The sequence below is a fragment of the Hyla sarda genome, chromosome 2 (assembly GCF_029499605.1).
Source record: "Hyla sarda isolate aHylSar1 chromosome 2, aHylSar1.hap1, whole genome shotgun sequence".
In the NCBI taxonomy this organism is placed as follows: domain Eukaryota; kingdom Metazoa; phylum Chordata; class Amphibia; order Anura; family Hylidae; genus Hyla; species Hyla sarda.
Genome location: NC_079190.1, coordinates 329,611,137 through 329,630,694, shown reverse-complemented (window position 1 = coordinate 329,630,694; position 19,558 = coordinate 329,611,137).

Below are 19,558 nucleotides of genomic sequence, written 5' to 3'. Positions count from 1 at the left end.
AGCCTTAGGTTGTGTATGACTAAGGCCTTGTTGTAAGGCCGAAACGCGTCACTGTACCTTGTTTTCCTGTTATGACCATCTGGTGAAATAAAAATCATCCTCTGAGTTATCGGACGCTGGACTCCTTTCTCTTCTTGCTGCAAATTTTGGGCGAGGTCCACGCCCTGTCCGTGCGCACCTGGGGTGAGCTGAAGCACTGTTGTCTCTCATATATATATATATATATATATATATATATATATATATATTATCCTATTATATTATAAGGGCCCTTAAGATACTTCAGAAGCAGATATAGGTTTGAACTTACTAGATACATAAAGAAAAAGAAATAAAGCATATATAGATCCGTATTGAAAAATAGCAACATTTTTATTGACAAATATGATCCAAATACATACTTTTAAAATCAAGTAAAATACATATATAGATTGCAAACACAGCTGCAGTCCACAGCCATAAAGGCACAGAAATAAGGGGTGGTTGAGTGGGGGCTCAAATGCTGTCATAAACGTGACTAAAGTTATGGAAAGTGATACCTATAGAATTCCCAAAAGAAATTAACACAATATAATGGTAAAGGGGGACAGATAAATTGGAATTCCCTCCGGAGACACAATGGTCAGCTAAACAATCAAATAGGTATGTATTAGAAAGATAATAGAGTCACAGCATGGAGTACCGAACACAAATAATATAGTATACAGGTATAGTTACCAAAAAGACAGAGTGACAAGCGTGCACTAGAGATGTCGTGAATTGTCTGCCAGCAAACAGTTCCCGGCAAATTTCGCATGTTCGCGTTTGCATCGCCGGGCGAACATATGTGAAGTTCGATCCGCCCCCTATGCTTTAACATTGCAGTAAACTTTGACCCTGTGAGTCAAAGTCAGCAGACACATTACAGCCAATCAGCATCAGTCCCTCCCTTCCAGAACCTCCTACCTCTTGCACAGACGCCATTTTAGCCTCATTCATCGTGCTGCAGGCTTAGGAAGTGGAGGGTCAGAGAAGCTGTTCCTGCTGTATAGGGAAAGCGATAGCTAGGTTGCTGCTAGGTGGTATATTCAGTGTCCAGTTTACTCCTAAAGCACTAGTGTAACATCTGCTTAAAGGACAGCACCCAAAAAAGCCCTAGGGCTGAAAGATATCAGTCCTGGTTGGGAGGGAACCGCTGGTTAAAAGGGGTACTCCAGAATCAAACTTAAGTTCCTTCAAACAACTATCTACTACAGTATTAAAAGGGCTGAAATATATCAGTCCGTTAGTCTTGCAACAGCTGGAGGCACCCTGGTTGGGAGGGAACCACTGGTTAAAAGGGGTACTCCAGAATCAAACTTAAGTTCCTTCAAGCAACTATCTACTACAGTATTCAAAGTGCTGAAAGATATCAGTCCGTGTGTTTTGCAACAGCTGGAGGTACCCTTTTTGGGGACCACTGCTTAAAAAGGGAACTCCGCTGGCAAGCTTTTTTTCTTTAAAGCAACTAACTACTACAGTATTCAAAGGGCTGAAATATATCAGTCCGTGTGTTTTGCAACAGCTGGAGGCACCCTGGTTTTGGAACACTGCATAAAAGGGGAACTCTGCTGGCAAGTTTTTTTGCTCATTGTCACACTAGTGCAAATCACATTAGGTGTGACAGTTGTGCAAATTAAAAAAAAAATGTCTTTTTTGGCTGTTAAATAAAATCAGCCGTCACTGTTAGTTCACGTCACAGTTGCCATTTTTCCTGCCTGCAGGGCAAATTGTGTCACCCTAATGCAAATCACATTACGTGTGACAGTTGTGCAAATTTAAAAAAAAATACCTTTTTTGGCTGTTAAATAAAATCAGCCGTCACTGTTAGTTCACGTCACAGTTGCCATTTTTCCTGCCTGCAAGGGAAATTGTGTCCCCCTAGTGCAAATCACATTAGGGGTTAAAGTTGTGCAAAATAAAAAAAAAACTTTTTGGGCTGTTAAATAAAATCAGCCGCCACTGTTAGCTCACGTCACAGTTGCCATTTTTCTTGCCTGCAGGGCAAGTTGGGTCACCCTAGTGCAAATCACATTAGGTGTGACACTTGAGTAAATTTAACCAAAAAAGGACAGGCAGAGGAAGGCCACCCCGTAGTAGCCGTCGTGGTGCTGGGATTCCCTTTGGCCCTAGAATGGCCAGTGTTCAGAGGCCACATACCCTGAACCCCCAAAGTTCTGAGGACTTAGTTGACTGGCTATCACAAGGCACCCAATCTACTACTAAAGCTTCCGCTCGGAACCTTGACGCACCGTCCTTCTCCTCCTCTAGCTTAGCTTCGGGCACCTCTCATGCTACCACTTGCCTGCCTGCCGCCACCACCAACACTAGCACCACAGCAGCTTTACTTGATTCGTCAGAGGAGTTATTTACACATCAGTTTGAAGACATGAGTGATGCACAACCATTATTGCCAGAGGATGTAGTTAACAGGGATATGTCTCAGTCAGGCAGCATTACACACATGGACATATGGTGTGATGATGATGTTGTACCCGCTGCTGCTTCCTTTCTTGAGGTGTCAGATAGCGGTGAAGGTGTTGATGATGACGATGTGTCCGTGAATGCCACGTGGGTGCCCGCTAGAAGAGAAGAAGAGGGGGAAAGTTCAGATGGGGAGACAGAGAGGAGGAGGAGACGAGTTGGAAGCAGGGGGAGGTCGTCGCAAGAAGCTAGTGGCACAGTCAGACAGCATGCATCAGCACCCGGGGTCAGCCAGACGGGACGCCAATCAACGCATGCTGTTGCCACCACCAGAATGCTGTTATCGCAGAGCTCAGCAGTGTGGCATTTTTTTTGTGTGTCTGCCTCTGACAAATGGCGAGGCCATTTGCAACCTGTGCCAGAAGAAACTGAGTCGTGGGAAGTCCAACACCCACCTAGGCACAACTGCTTTGTGAAGGCACATGATGTCACATCACAAACGCCTATGGGATCAACACGTCAGTACAAGCAGCACACAAAGTCAAAGCCGCCATCCTCCTCCTGGTCCAGCATCTTCAGCCAGGTCAACCACTGCTGCCCTCCTTGCCCCCTCTCAACCATCCGCCTCTCCGTCTCTCTCCTTGAGCAGTTCCTGCTCATCTGCCCACAGTCAGGTGTCTGTCAAGGAGATGTTTGAACGCAAGAAAACAATGTCTCAAAGTCACCCCCTAGCCCGGCATCTGACAGCTGACTTGGAACTGCTAGCCCGCCAGCTTTTATCATACAAGCTGGTGGAGTCTGAGGCCTTTAAAAAATTTGTAGCCATTGGGACACCGCAGTGGAAGGTACCCGGCAGAATTTTTTTTGCAAAAAAGGCAATCCCCAACCTTTACTCCATTGTGCAAAAGGAAATTATGGCATGTCTGGCACACAGTGTAGGGGCAAGGGTCCATCTGACCACTGATACCTGGTCTGCAAAGCATGGCCAGGGCAGGTATATCACCTACACTGTTCATTTGGTAAACCTGGTGACAGCTGCCAAGCATGGAATGCGTGGGTCTGCAGAGGAGTTGGTGACACCGCCATGACTTACAGGCAGGCCTGCTGCCACCTCCTCTACTCCTCCTACTCCATCCTCTTCCATAACATACTCGGCCTAGTCCTCTTCCACTGCTGTGTCTTGCTCCACATCACCGGCACCCCCCCCCCAGCTCCCCAGGTGCTATTCCACATCCCGGATACGGCAGTGTCACGCCATCTTGGGGTTGACTTGCCTCAAAGCGGAGAGTCACACCACACCAGCGCTCCTGTCAGCCCTGAACGCACAGGTGGAGCAGTGGCTGACTCCGCACCAACTGGAGATCGGCAAGGTGGTTTGTGACAACGGAACAAATTTGTTGGCGGCATTGAGGTTGGGCAAGTTGACACATGTGCCGTGCATGGCACATGTGTGTAATCTGATTGTACAACGCTTTGTGCTCAAGTACCCAGGCTTACAGGATGTCCTGAAGCAGTCCAGGAAGGTGTGCGGCCATTTCAGGCATTCCTACATGGCCATGGCGCACTTGTCAGATATCCAGCGGCGAAACAATATGCCAGTGAGGCGCTTGATTTGCGACAGCCCGACACGTTGGAATTCAACACTCCTAATGTTCAACCGCCTGCTCCAACAAGAAAATGCCGTCAATGAATATTTGTATGACCAGGGTGCTAGGACATCATCTGCGGAGCTGGGAATTTTTTTGCCACGTTACTAGAGGCTCATGCGCAATGCCTGTAGGCTCATGCGCCCTTTTGAGGAGGTGACAAACCTGGTCAGTCGCACCGAAGGCACCATCAGCGACATCATACCGTTTGTTTTCTTCCTGGAGCATGCGAAGAGTGCTGGATCAGGCAGTAGATGAGCATGAAGAGGAAGAGTTGTGGACACCATCACCACCAGAAACATCCTTATCAGTATCGCTTGCTGGACCTGCGGCAACGCTGGAAGAGGATTGTGAGGAAGAGGAGTCAGAGGAGGAATGTGGCTTTGAAGAGGAGGAGGAAGACCAACCACAGCAGGCATCCCATGGTGCTCCTTGTCACCTATGTGGTTCCCATGGTGTTGTAATTGGCTGTGGGAAGAAGATGATACCTTCCCTGACATCACTGAGGATGAGGAACGGGACATGAGTAGCTCGGCATCCGTCCTTGTGCAAATGGGGTCTTTCATGCTGTCGTGCCTGTTGAAGGACCCTTGTATAAAAAGGATGAAGGAGAACAACCTGTACTGGGTGTCCACGCTACTAGACCCCCGGTATAAACATAAAGTGCCTGACATGTTACCGCATTACAGCAAGGCGGAAAGGATTCAGCAAGTCCAAAATAAATTAAGAAGTATGCTGTACACAGCGTATAAGTTTCATGTCACAGCACAACAGGGATCTAACAGGGGAAGAGGTGAAAGTAATCCTCCTCCTCCTCCCACGAACACGCCGGCAAGGACAGGAAGCTGTACAGACATGCTGTTGATGGAGGACATGCAGAGCTTTTTAAGTCCTACGCATCGCCACAGCCCTTCGGGGTCCACCATCAGGAAACGACTTGACCGACAGGTAGAAGACTACCTGGCCTTAACCGCAGATATCGACACTCTGAGGAGCGATGAACCCCTTGACTACTGGGTGTACTGGCTTGACCTGTGGCCTGAGCTATCTCAATTTGACTGAACAAGGCCTGATCAGATGACCTGCCTTGGCCTAAAAATGGTCCACACGCTGCTGTATTTGAACTCTGAATGCCGGATGACTTGCGTGACTTATTCGCCACCAACTAGGGTTCAAGCCGCAATGTTTTAGGGCACTTTCTGCCTGGCAAAACAAACAGAATTTTTTCAGGCAGCTGCTACAGCAGCGGCTGCGACAATACCAAATCTTCCAGCCAGTGTACATGCCTAATTTTTCTGGCCTCTGCTGCTGCACTTTTTCTGGTGCTGCAATTTTTCTGGCTGCTGCTACAGATGCGGCTGCGGCAATACCCAATTTTTCATCCATGTGTACATGTCTAATTTTTCTGGCCTCTGCTGCTGCAATTGTTATGGTGCTGTAATTTTTATGGCCGCTGCTACAGAAGCGGCTGCAACAATACCAAATTTTTCAGGCATGTGTACATGCCTAATTTTTCAGGTACTCTCTGCTGACATCTCTGTCCATTTTTGCAACCGTGGATATTAGATGTATGCTAAGGGTAGCATGGTGGCTCAGAGGTTAGCACTGCTGCCTTGCAGCACTGGGGCCTTGTGTTCAAATCCCACTATGTGCTGCCTAATATAGGGGAATCTTATGTGCTGCCTAAAGGGGAGCTCTAACTATGTGCTGCCTAACATGGGGGAATCTATGTGCTGCCTAAAGGGGGGGATCTAACTATGTGCTGCCTAAAGGGAGGCTCTAACTATGTGCTGCCTAATATGGGAGAATCTATGTGCTGGCTAAAGGGGGGGAATCTAACTATGTGATGCCTAAAGAGGGCTAAAGCACATTATTCCAAACCATTTAGGAATAATATGTGATTTATGCCCTTTATGGATTAAAACAGACTCTGCATCAACTATGTAATTTTCCATGGCAGTTTTGCCATGGATCCCACTCCGGCACGCCACAGTCCAGGTGTTATTCCCCTTGAAACAACATTTAAATCACTATTGTGGCCAGAAAGAGTCCCTGTGGGTTTTAAAATTCGCCTGCCCATTGAAGTCAATGGCTGCTCGCCGTCTCGCAAACTTTTGCGGACGTTCGCGGTTTGCGAACCGAAAATGTTATGTTCGCGACATCACTAGCGTGCACCAGACCACCCTCACCCAACGTTTCACCAATGAGGCTTCTTCCGGGTCGTAATCAGGGTGAGTAGGTGGCTATCTTATATACATATGAATTACCAATCAGGGCTCTGAATGATGGTCATGTGATTGGACCTACTTCCGGGCTCACCTGCAGAAATAAAAGAAAACCAATATGGATGAACAAAAATGTTAAGGGGGCAATAAATGACAAAAATAAAGCATTGAAACTACTAAAACAGGACGGCAGTGAGGAAGCATTAAAAAGCTGTAGAGAAAAAAGTAAAATATGTAAAAAAAACTGATAAAACCCGCAAAAATAGAGACAGAAAGACTCATTGCCAAAGAGAGTAAAACTAACCCCAAAATGTTCTTTAACTATATAAATAGCAAAAAGATCAAAAATGAAAGTGTGGGCCCTTTAAAAAATTATGAGGAAGAAAATATAAATGGGGATCAGGAAAATGCAAATATATTAAACAATGAAAATGAAATGCCAGGTGAAATACAGCGAGATAAGGTAAACTCCCCAGTACAGGTCACCTGTTTAACAAAAAATCAAAATAGACAAATCACCAGGTCCAGATGGCATTTACCCCCGTGTTCTAAAGGAATTAAGTAATGTGATAGACAGACCCCTATTTTTAATATTCACGGACTCTATAGTAACAGGTACTGTTCCCCATGACTGGCGCATGGCAAATGTGGTGCCAGTCAAAAGGTGACCCCGGGAATTATAGACCTGTTAGTTTAACCTCCGTTGTATGTAAATTGTTTGAGGGTTTTCTAAGGGATGCAATTCTGGAGTATCTTAATAAAAAATAAATGTATGACACATATCAGCATGGCTTTAGGAGGGATCGGTCCTGTCAAACTAACCTGATCAGCTTTTATGAGGAGCTCCAGACTGGATCAGGGGCAATCGCTGGATGTCGCATATCTGGATTTTTCCAAAGAATTTGATATGGTTCCACATAAAAGGTTGATGCATAAAATGAGAAGGATGGGGCTGGGGGAGAATGTGTGTAAGTGGGTAAGTAACTGGCTCAGTGATAGGAAACAGAGGGTGGTTATTAATGGTACTTATTCTGATTGGGTGACTGTTACTAGTGGGGTACCACAGGGGTCAGTATTGGGTCCTGTCCTATTTAATATATTCATTAATGACCTTGTAGAGGGGTTGAACAGTAAAGTAGCAATCTTTGCAGAGGATACTAATCTCTGTAAAGCGGTAAACACAATAGAGGACAGGGTTCTGTTACAAATGGATCTGGATAGGTTGGAGGCTTGGGCTGGGAAGTGGCAGATGAGGTTCAATACTGATAAATGTAAGGTAATGCACATGGGGAAGAAAAATCCGGGGTGGGATTATGTATCGAATGGGAGAACACTTGGGACGACTGACATGGAAAGGGATTTAGGAGTCTTAGTTAATAGTAAATTTAGCTGTAGTGACCAGTGTCGGGCAGCAGCTGCCAAGGCAAATAAAATCATGGGGTGCATCAATAGGGGCATAGATGCCCACGACAAGGAAATAATTCTACCGCTATACAGATCACTAGTCAGACCACACATAGAATACTGTGTACGGTACTGGGCACCAGTGTACAAGAAAGATATAGTGGAGCTGGAGAGGGTTCAAAGACAGGCAACCAGAGTAATACAGGGAATGGGAGGACTACAGTACCCAGAAAGATTAGCAGAATTAGGGTTATTTATTTTAGAAAAAGAAGGCTTAGGGGAGACCTAATAACTATGTATAAATATATCAGGGGACAGTACAGAGATCCTTCCCATGATCTATTTATACCGAGGACTGTATCTATTACAAGGGGGCATCCTCTACATTTAGAGGGAAGAAGGTTTCTACACCAGCACAGACGGGGGTTCTTTACTGTAAGAGCAGTGAGACTGTGGAATTCTCTGCCTGAGGAGGTGGTCATGGTGAACTCTGTAAAATAATTCAAAAGGGGTCTGGATGCATTTTTGGAGAGTAATAACATTACAGGTTATGGATTCTAGATCTATAGGGACAGAACGTTGATCCAGGGATTTATTCTGACTGCCATATTTGGAGTCAGGAAGGAATTTTTACCTCTAGTATGAGTTTTTTTTTTCCTTCCTCTGGAACAACTGAGTAGGGACTCATTAGGGTTATAGGTTGAACTTGATGGACTTTGGTCTTTTTTCAACCTTATGAACTATGTTACTATGTTATATCAGGGCATAGGGATAACCTCACTGGAGGATTGAGAAGTATCCATGGTGATAGCGCATTACGCCGAATATATTGGCGCATATGTTTGGCGTAATGCGCTATCATCATGGATACGTCAGCTGGGCTTATCAATCCTCCAGTGAGGTTATCCCTATGCCCTGATATGCAGGTGAGCCCGGAATTAGGTCCGATCACATGACCATCATTCAGAGCCCTGATTGATAATTCATATGTATATAAGATAGCCACCTACTCACCCTGATTACGCCCCGGAAAAAGCCTCATTGGTTAAACGTTGGGTGAGGGTGGTCTAGTGCACGCTTGTCACTCTGTCTTTTTGGTAACTATACCTGTATATTATATTATATGTGTTCCGTACTCCATGCTGTGACTCTATTATCTTTTTAATACATACCTATTTGATTGTTTAGCTGACCATTGTGTCTCCGGAGGGAATTCCAATTTATTCGTCCCACTTTACCATTATGCTGAGTGTTAATTTCTTTTGGGAATTCTATAGGTATCACTTTACATAACTTTAGTCACGTTTATGACAGCATTTGAGTCCCCACCCGACCACCCCTTATTTCTGTGCCTTTGTGGCTGCGGACTGCAGCTGTGTTTGCAATCTATATATGTATTTTACTTGATTTTAAAAGTATGTATTTGGATCATATTTATGTCAAAAAATGTTTGCTATTTTTCAATACGCTTTTTTTTTTTTTCTTTATGTATCTAATAGGTTTTGGCATAGGATCTACGCACTTTGTTCAGGGGTTATTGTGTTCAGGTTTGAATTTACGTTAATATAAAATGTAGGTAAAAATAATCAAATAATATAACAAGCATAAAAAGCATTTATATCTTCAGTACTATCTCAAAGTTATTCCCACCATTTATACACACATTTTATTGAAGTGAATCCTCAAGGCTTGAACAACAGGATTGCATGCTGTATATTTTGTGTACACAAAAATGCATAAATAATATGCATAAATAAAATGTCAGGGCAGCATGCAGTTTATATTTTGGCTCAAGAGGAAGGGGGTAATGTAAAAAAAAGAACAAACACTTATATTCCCCAATCCTGTGCTGCCACAGGTATTAAAATGTAATAGGATACGTAGAACAATATAGAGAGTCTACCCTACACCTAAATTGAAAAATACATCCAGCATCAATACAAGGATAATGAAAGGACTGAATAGTGTCCAGGATGTGCACTAAAAATTAGCTTTTATTATATCAATTAAAACATAATTTATATCAAGATGTGATGAATAAATGGAACTCGGTCTGTTTGTAATCAAATAGGTTTACTTGGGGCTCTGCAGGGCCCAGCCAGTCCCAAGAACCTTATCACAAAAGGGTGCTATTAAATGCAAGCCTAAAGTGAAATATAAAGTACCAACACCCAACGCTTTTCTGCTCGCTTGTAATTAGCGAGCGTCCTCAGGGGGTATACACAGTAGAATTAGGTCTATGACCGAGAAGATAAATATATCAAAATCCTGTTAAGAAAGAGATTCCTATATATGCAAAATATGGAACGTCACATAATTACAAATTGACACCGGGAGCATATTAGGTATTCAGATAGTGACCCAGGACCTAGAAAGAAATTTTCTATCCCTATCAACCTGCAAAAGTAAGATTGTATATCCGCAAGGTATATTCCTATGGGGAGAAAAAATCTATCCCTTGGGTCACTTTAGCATACAGGAGTATAGTGCAGTTCAGCGTGGTACAGATCCACCTACAAAAAAGAAAAAAAAACTGTTTTGAGGATAGGACCTGAAAGAGAATACCACACTAACGGAGATGGTGCATGTTTTACTCACGGTTAGCCGAACTGCAAGCTGTATGCAGATGCAGTGCCCGCGGTTAGCGGGAGCCGGGGATGTCCGGCCGCTCTCTCCTCGTGTGGGGAGCGATGGCGTCGTGTGGGGAACTTACGAACCTTTATAAACAGCATCTCACCTCTTTTTGGGAGATCCAAGGTTTCAAAAGTTACCTAAAGAACAACATAGTTGTTGGATACCATTTTTCCCCTCTAAACGCATCAGAACTCCCGCAGTGATAGCTAAATGGGAAACAGAGGCACCGGGAGAAACAAGAGAGGGAGGGGGAGAGGAGATTCTAGGGGAGCTTACAACAATTACACTCCACCTGATTCTAGGGGTGCTTATAATAACCATATCCCATCATGTGGCCCCCTACAGCAATCATCCTCCCCTTGCTCTCCTTTTTTAGGGAACAACCAGAGAGATCCGTACCAACTTCACGATCCCCCACCCCGCAGACCTCAGTACCGACATTAACTAATTCTGTTCAGACCCAAGTTATCAATTTATCCAGCGTTCCCATTTCTGAATTTCAGACGAGGGTCCTTTTGAAGGGCCTTTCGTTCGTGCTCTCAGTCAACCATGACCCTTTTGAGTGGACAAAAGATCTCCACTTATTTGCCAGAAAATTGAAATGGCACAAATTCTTCAAATTGAAGGATAAAAGAATGTGTACGGATTTGACTGAGGATGAACTAGGGGTGGCTAGACAACTAGTAGGACTGCTTGATGAGGGTGATAGGTTAGAAGTTGATGGACCCTTCACAGACCTCAGACCCAAAAGTAAATTATTTCCGCCCATATCCGATACTTCATGCATAGATGTCTTTCTTGAACTAGTTCTGAGGGATCTCAGATCAGTCCCAACTACGATGGGACACAGGGATAATTTATCCTTTACGGAGAGACAAGCCCTGTCAGAACTTCAGAAAAATGATCAACTCATCATTAAGGCGTCTGATAAGGGCGGAAACATTGTCCTAATGGACGAACCTAAATATGTACGGATGGCCAAAAGATTATTAGATGATCGAGATACTTACGAGATTCTTCCCTCTAATCCCACGTCGGTATACTGTAGTGATCCCTACGTTTTATGCCATTCCCAAAGATCACAAAGGCCTGCTACCACTTAAAGGTCATCCAATAGTGTCAGGTGTGGGAAGTGTGATGCAAAACGTGGGGATCTACATAGACAAAGTTCTCCGGCAGTTTGTGTTTAGTTTACCCTCTTATTTGAGAGACACGATGGACTTGTTGAAACGTATTGAAGGGATTTCTGTCAATGAGAATACCATAATGGCCAGTGTAGATGTCGAGGCTTTATATTCGTCTATACACCATACAGTGGGCCTACGTGCTGTAGAGTATTATCTTAGTACACGAGGATCACAGTTTCAAGAACACAATCAGCTAGTACTCCAACTACTACACTTCGCGCTCACAAGAAACTATTTTTTATTACAAGATCGCTTCTTCCACCAGCTCAGGGGCACAGCGATGGGGAGCCCCTGTGCCCCCAGTTACGCTATCCTGACCCTGGGCTGGTGGGAGGTGACCACTTTGTTATGTGATGAGCGTGAACATTTTAGTGACTTGGCCATAATTTGGCTGAGATACATAGACGATGTGTTTGTTTTATGGAACGGGACAAAAGATGAGTTTTGTCAGCTAATACAGTCTCTGAACCAAAATAGTCTGGGACTGTTCTTTACCTATGAAATTCAGGACAAAGAACTGGCATTTTTGGATATTAAAATTTTCATAGATAGTGATCATACATTGCAAAGCACTATCTACCGTAAAAAAATGTCTACCAACAGTCTCCTGAGGTGGGAGAGCTGCCACCCGGGTCCCCTCAAAAGGGGGATCCCGAAGGGGCAGTTCTTCCGCCTCAGGAGGAACTGTTAAGAACAGAGGACTTCCAAGTGGAGGCCCAAGACATGATGACAAGATTTAGGGATAGAGGCTATCCACACTAACTTCTGAAACAGGCTTACAGGGAGGCGGCATCCAGGCCACGTACGGAATTACTCACTCCAAAACCACGGGAGTCAATTGATATGCAACAAGCAAGAATAATTGGTACTTTTGATAAGATGGCTGCACCAATACGGGAAATCATTACCCGCCATTGGGAAATTTTAAGAATGGATACTGACCTTCTTGACATAGTAGGTACTAGAGCTCAGATAACCTATAGACGGGGTAAAAGCTTGGGAGACCTATTGGTTCATAGCCATCTTCCTACCAATGACACACAGTCTAAAACTTGGCTTAATAGTTCAAAACCCCCACAAGGATGTTTCCAATGTGGACACTGTCGTGCCTGTCAATACATCCAGAGGAGCACCACAATCCCACAGTCAACAACCAAGATTAAACAATTCATAAAATTGTTCACCCACCGGTGTCATATATGTAGCGGTCTGTACCTGTCCACTCCTCTACGTAGGAAAGACCATACATCCTTTCAAACAACGAGTTTTGGAACATGTGGGCGATATCCGTAACGCCCGTGATACCCCCATGGCATCACATATTATAGAGGTACACAAGGGAGATTTAAGACACATCAAATTTGTAGCCATCGACAAAGTAACCCCTCCTGAACGTTGGGGTAACCTAGATAGACTTATTTTACAAAAAGAGTGCAGGTGGATTTATCACCTGGATTCGATATCTCCTAGAGGGTAGTGTTGAGCGGCATAGGCCATATTCGAATTTGTGATATTTCGTGAATATATGGACGAATAGTCGTCATATATTCGCTAAATTCGCATATTCGCATTTTATTTTGGCATATGCGAAAATTCGCATATGCGAAAATTTGCATATACAAAAACTAGCATAAGTGAAAATTAGCATATGCGAAAATTTGCATATACGACAATTTGCATATACAAAAACTAGCATAAGCGAAAATTTGCATATGCGAAAATTTGCATATGCGAAAATTTGCATATACAAAAACTAGCATAAGCGAAAATTAGCATATGCCAAAATTAGCATATGCTAATATTCGCATATGCGAAAATTTGCACGCCAATCTCACACAGTAGCATTAGGGCCTTCTTTACACCACACAAGCTGGAAGCAGAGAGGGATGATCACAGTGATGTGTACTGTGAAAAAAATAAAATAAATGAATATTCGTAATTAAGAATATATAGTGCTATATTCACGAATATTCGCGAATAAAATTTGCATTGCGAATATTCGCGAGCAACACTACTAGAGGGTTAAATGAGCAGCTACATTTTGCTTGTTTTCTCTAATACCCATACAGTCCCTTCTATCCCCCGCGGGTGTAATCCTGGTAGTTAGGGACGACCGTAACAGGTCGCACAGGAGCTAGTTTATACCACCCGAGCCCTTTACAATTTAGGGCCTATAGACATATTCAGGGGGTTCCTGTGCGGGACCGCCCTTTTTAGGGCGGCCACCCCGCCTAGGCATAGGGATGCTATATAGGGCACAACAGGGTAAGTGTAGGTTGACTAGGGCCCCAATATCATACTTCCCTCCCATATAGGAAGATCCGGCCCACCCAAACCCTCCCCCCCCCCACACTCCCTGAATTTAATCCCTCTTCATCCCCCCCCCCTTCATCATATGATTAGGGGGTAACCATTTTTACCACATCATGATACCAGTGATCTGGATGCCTGCCTCTCCTGTAATGATTACTATTTTATGCACTCAGTTTATTTTTTTGAAAATATGTATTGATGCCTAAATTATTGAATTTTTTCCTACCTAGGTTTTTTCATAGATATACCAATCATGGACAACATTTATGCATATCCATCTACAGTTATTTGCATCTTTTTACTATATCCTTAGGTGTAATGAGACTCACACATTTAATTTGTACTGAACACTCTGGCCTTACGTAGCCATGCTTTAGTATGTATCCATAACTCAGTGATTCCTCCATTTCTATTACCCACCACATACAACATTATATAAACGTTCACTAACACCAGGCATCTGCTAGCCACTTTTGACACCGCGGCGTGTGTTTGTTTACATGCGATCGCACACCCCCTGATGGCGTCATGGGGGCGGTGCGCACCGCGCTGTATAAAAGCAGACTGCCTGACGGATGTGACGTCAGACGCCATCGCTCCCCACACGGCCGGACATCTCCAGCTCCCGCTAACCATGGGCACTGCGTCTGCATACAGCTTGCAGTTCGGCTAACCGTGAGTAAAACATGCACCATCTCCGTTAGTTTAATTTGTAATTATGTGACGTTCCATATTTTGCATATATAGGAATCTCTTTCTTAACAGGATTTTGATATATTTATCTTCTCGGTCATAGACCTAATTCTACTGTGTATACCCCCTGAGGACGCTCGCTAATTACAAGCGAGCAGAAACGCGTTGGGTGTTGGTACTTTATATTTCACTTTAGGCTTGCATTTAATAGCACCCTTTTGTGATAAGGTTCTTGGGACTGGTTGGGCCCTGCAGAGCCCCAAGTAAACCTATTTGATTACAAACAGACCGAGTTCCATTTATTCATCACATCTTGATATAAATTGTGTTTTAATTGATATAATAAAAGCACATTTTTAGTGCACATCCTGGACACTATTCAGTCCTTTCATTATCCCTGCCACTGGTATTATGAAGCTCTGGTCCCTCCTGGGCGGTGCTTCTGGCATGTGATGTCATACATCCACTCTTTCAATCAGCTGCTACAGCAGTGTCCCACCTCAACTACTGATTGACTTAGCAGGTGTGTGATGTCACATCCCTGAATAGCAGTGATCAGAGCTCTGTAATAACGAGCAAGAAAGGTAAGGTTTTTTTCAATCACTTTCTTTCTGAGCAGATATATAAAATATATGCTGCCAGACAACCCCTTTAACAAAGAGTGAATCATTTCATATTTAAATATATGGAGGTGTCTATAAGCACATAGCCTTTATAGTAGTAGAATTATTCTTGCTTTTCATATGTTAGGACATCTATTATTATTATTATTATAGTTATTTCATTCAAGTACAATTATTTTGTCAGATCTGTACATGTGGGGCATTGTTGGCAGTAAAAACTTTATAGGTTTTAAAGTCCAAACTTACTGCAGCTTTATTCAGCAACCAACATTTAAAATGACAACAGACATGTTGAGAAGTGATTTTTTTCAGCCTATATTGCATGCAAAAAATAGGAAATAAATACCTGGGTTTAAACTAAGCATAAGAAGGTTTCCTCACCTATGCATGTATAGCACCCAAATGGTAAGACTTCCTACACCAGGCTTTTGTGGCTTTCTTGACTTTTTGACCCTTTCCGAACAAGTTCAAGTGACAAGAAGCAGAGGTGTAATGTAAATCTCCTGGGCCCCAAAAACATAGTCACCCCCTTTTCAGGATGCAAGACTTTATTCTATTAAAGAGTACTTGTCATTAGGAAAAACGTTTGACATGTCCTAGTGACATAGCTCTAAAATCAAGGGGCTGCTAGGGGTAGCCACTTTCCACTGGGGGTCACTATCTACTGGGTGCATTATGTACCTGGGGCAATACCTGCCTGAGGGAACTACTTACTGGATGCATGACCTACCTGGGGGCACTATCTACTGGGGGCACTAACTTCAGAAGGAACTACCTACTAGGGGCATTACCTACCTGAGGGGCCCTATCTACCGGGGGCACTAACTACTAATGGAACTACCTACTTGGGGCATTACTTGCATGGGGGGCACTATCTACTGGGGGAATTGCCTACCTCGGGCATTACCTACTGGGGACATTACCTACTGCCTACCTGTTGTGGGCATTACCTACAACCTACCTGGGGACATTATATACTACGTACTGGGGACATCACCTACAACCTATCCACTGGGGCATCACCTACAACCTACCCACTGGGGCATTACCTACTACTTACCTACTGGGGGCATTACTGACCTAATGGAGCTTCTAACTTATAGGGGGAAATCCCTACCTACCTACTGGGGCATCTACCTAATAGGAGAGGGGAAATTACTTACTCACCACCAAGCAATCCCCCTACCCTTTCCCCAACACAAAAACCTCCCCCCTTATACTATGCAGGGAATCTAGGGAGGAATTATTTTGTGCACTGAGGATAGGTAACAGGTGGGAAATGTGCTGAAAAAGTGTGATGCCTAATATGTTTGTTGCCCGGCAGATTCGGTGAATACAAGTCATGGTTAAAAGAAGACTTTATGATGGTCTGAGCAAGACAGGGAAAAAAGGAAAGCGAATGAGAAGATGTCCCCTGTGAGTCAGTAGATGTTACTGCAGTGTACTTACTACTCCATATGCATGGTTTGGTCAGTAACAGTTTGGTGGTAATATTTATTATTTATGGTGATAATATTCCTTTTTCCTTCCTCATTGTTTTTCTTGTCCTGTGTTTTCAAATATTTTTTTCATAGATAATGTGGAAGATATTAGGTGTGTGTGTGGGTGTCAGTCCTTGAGCTGTGTAAGAGGCCCCAAAATTTTTGATGGCAGCCCTGGTCCTGTATATAATTACTTATATGGTATACATATCCAGTGTACAGCTGGTAACTTTCGCTATCTGGGCACTGTATGGGGGAATGCTGGTCTGTGTATAGTGGTTTTATTCAGTACATTATGGTGGTATTTTCCAGTTCTTGTGTGATGGTATATATTTCCTCCTTGTATACTAGTATTCTTGGTCATGGAAAATTTTACTTACCTACATTAACATGTTATATATTTTCTTTTTTTAAATTTTGTGTATAAGGATGGGGCATTAGGAGGGATTTGGGTGGGATATGGGCATGGCAGAGGTGTGGCTATGGTTGGGGCCTCACAGGGGGCCCTTGCTTGATTAGGTCCGGGGGCCCTGAATGTCGTCAGTCCGCCCCTGTACATGGTTACATAAAAATCATCATTTTGACCAAATCATTTGTACTAGATACATACTTTAATAGGAAACATATCAATTTCCCTGCCATATTCATGACTGCTGGACTACCTGACTTCACTGTACAGCGCACATCTTTCCAAGCCTGCTGCAGACCTCTGTTATTTGTAATTGGTGCATATGGGAATAGTACATTGGGTTTTACACAAAAACACATTGCTATTTTACAAATGTCAGCCCTAGGGATTATTCACACATACTTATTATAGCCTGATAGCCACATTCCGAAGACAACCTATGAATAAACTCTTATGGCTCATTGTTTTATTTATTTAGTCCAGGGAGATTAAATTAAATAAAACATGTGGATCTTTCATTTTTATAACAATTTATATAACTTTTTTACCTATGCTTGCTTGACAGGAGGGCAATGATAAAAAGCTAATTTTAAGTGATTAAAGAAGTATATTTAAGAGGGTATCAACCCTCAGGCCATAGCTGCATTCCACTTTAATAATAATCAGTTCTGGAGCACCTTTAACATGTTACTCTGTAACATAACAATATTCTGGCACTCCTCTTAGAAAATATTATTATTTCCTTTGTGAATGGGTCATGTCCTAAAAATCTGATGCTGCCCAATCCCATTCAGTTTTTTTTTTTAAACGTAGCCTTAAAAAACGCTTTTTTTGCAACGAAATCTGAAGCTTTTGCAAAACACATCTGCCAAATACAAGAAAAATAAAAAGCCATAAAAATGATGGTAATTAAACTAATGTGTGTATGAACAAATGGCTATTTCATTATTGAGTTTAACAGCAAGAAAAAAATAAAATAAAAAACACAAAGGGGGAAATTCATTAAACTAAAAGCAAAAATTTGCACATGTTACTGTGGGTTTATTCCACCTATGCAACTTTGAAATGTGGGCAAGGCTTAAAGGGGTGCTCCGCCCCTGGCATCTTATCCCCTATCCAAAGGATAGGGGATAAGATGTTAGATTGCCACGGTCCCGCTGCTGGGGACCCCGGGGATTACCGCTGCGGCACCCCGCCATCATTACAGCACAGAGCGAGTTCGCTCTGTGCGTAATGACGGGCGATACAGGGGCCGGAGCAGCGTGACATCATGGCTCCGCCTCTCATGACATCACGACCCATCCCCTTAATGCAAGTCTATGGCAGGGGGCGTGACGACCGCCATGCCCCCTTCCAATAGACTTGTATTAGCCGTGATGTAACGATGCTCCGGCCCCTGTACTGCCCATCATTACATGCAGAGCGATCTCGCTCTGCGCAGTAATGATAGCGGGGTGCAGCAGCAGCGATCCCCGGGGTCCCCAGCAGCAGGACCCCGGCGATCTGACATCTTATCCCCTATCCTTTGGATAGGGGATAAGATGTCTAGGGGAGGAGTACCCCTTTAAGTTCTGTGGCTAGTGCAAAGTGCAAGGCTCCATGCTACAGCTGCAGAGGCAGATTCAGTACAAGGTGCATGCCTATTAATGAATCTGCAGGATGCACAGGCATTGGTGAAATACAGTACTACTAAATCCACCCATGGAGAACATACAAACTCATGCAGATATGCCAAAATTCTTCCAACATATGAACACACCATAATACATACAGTATAAGGGAACATTTCTGTTTAATTTATATTACTTTAGTCTTCTGTTCCATGCATCACAGTAGACAGTATTCTAATGTAAGAGCTGTGGTGCTACCCAGATGAACTGTCACAGACACTTTTTAAACAGAAATGTAGAGGCACAACACTTTTAGTAGTTGCTGTCACTTTAAGTGGCACAAAAGCTTAATGGTTACAGTTTCTGTAGGTGGAACACAGCTGTGGATTTATCTCACATTCAGTGGGCACAGTGTCTTAAAGGCGGTTTTCCAGCATAGGAAATGTCCATTCCATTGAAGTAAATGGAGCTTAGTTGTAATATCCCACACAACCTCGGACAGGTGTGGTGGTGTTTCTGGCAGAAATTAACTCTGTTTTTCTATTGGTGGATAACCACTTTAAGTAACAAAACAAAATTATGGTTGCAGGTACTTGTAAAGTCTCTTTCAGGTGGAGCCCCAAGATGGTTGATGGCTTTTGCCTTAACGTTCCATATTGCTACCACAACATGAGCTACCTAGGTGTTGTTTGTGGCATAGTACTGGTCACTTGTATGTAATTCATCTAGCGTTGTTTATGATGGCCAAGTTACTGTCCATTTCCAGAATCACCTGCTTGTAGTTTGTAGCATGTAGCATAAAGTTACAGATATCCAAAAAATAGTCACTTTAACACAGTCCAAATACACTTACTCTGCTTGGCATGTTGCATTCTTAATGTGTATCTCCAG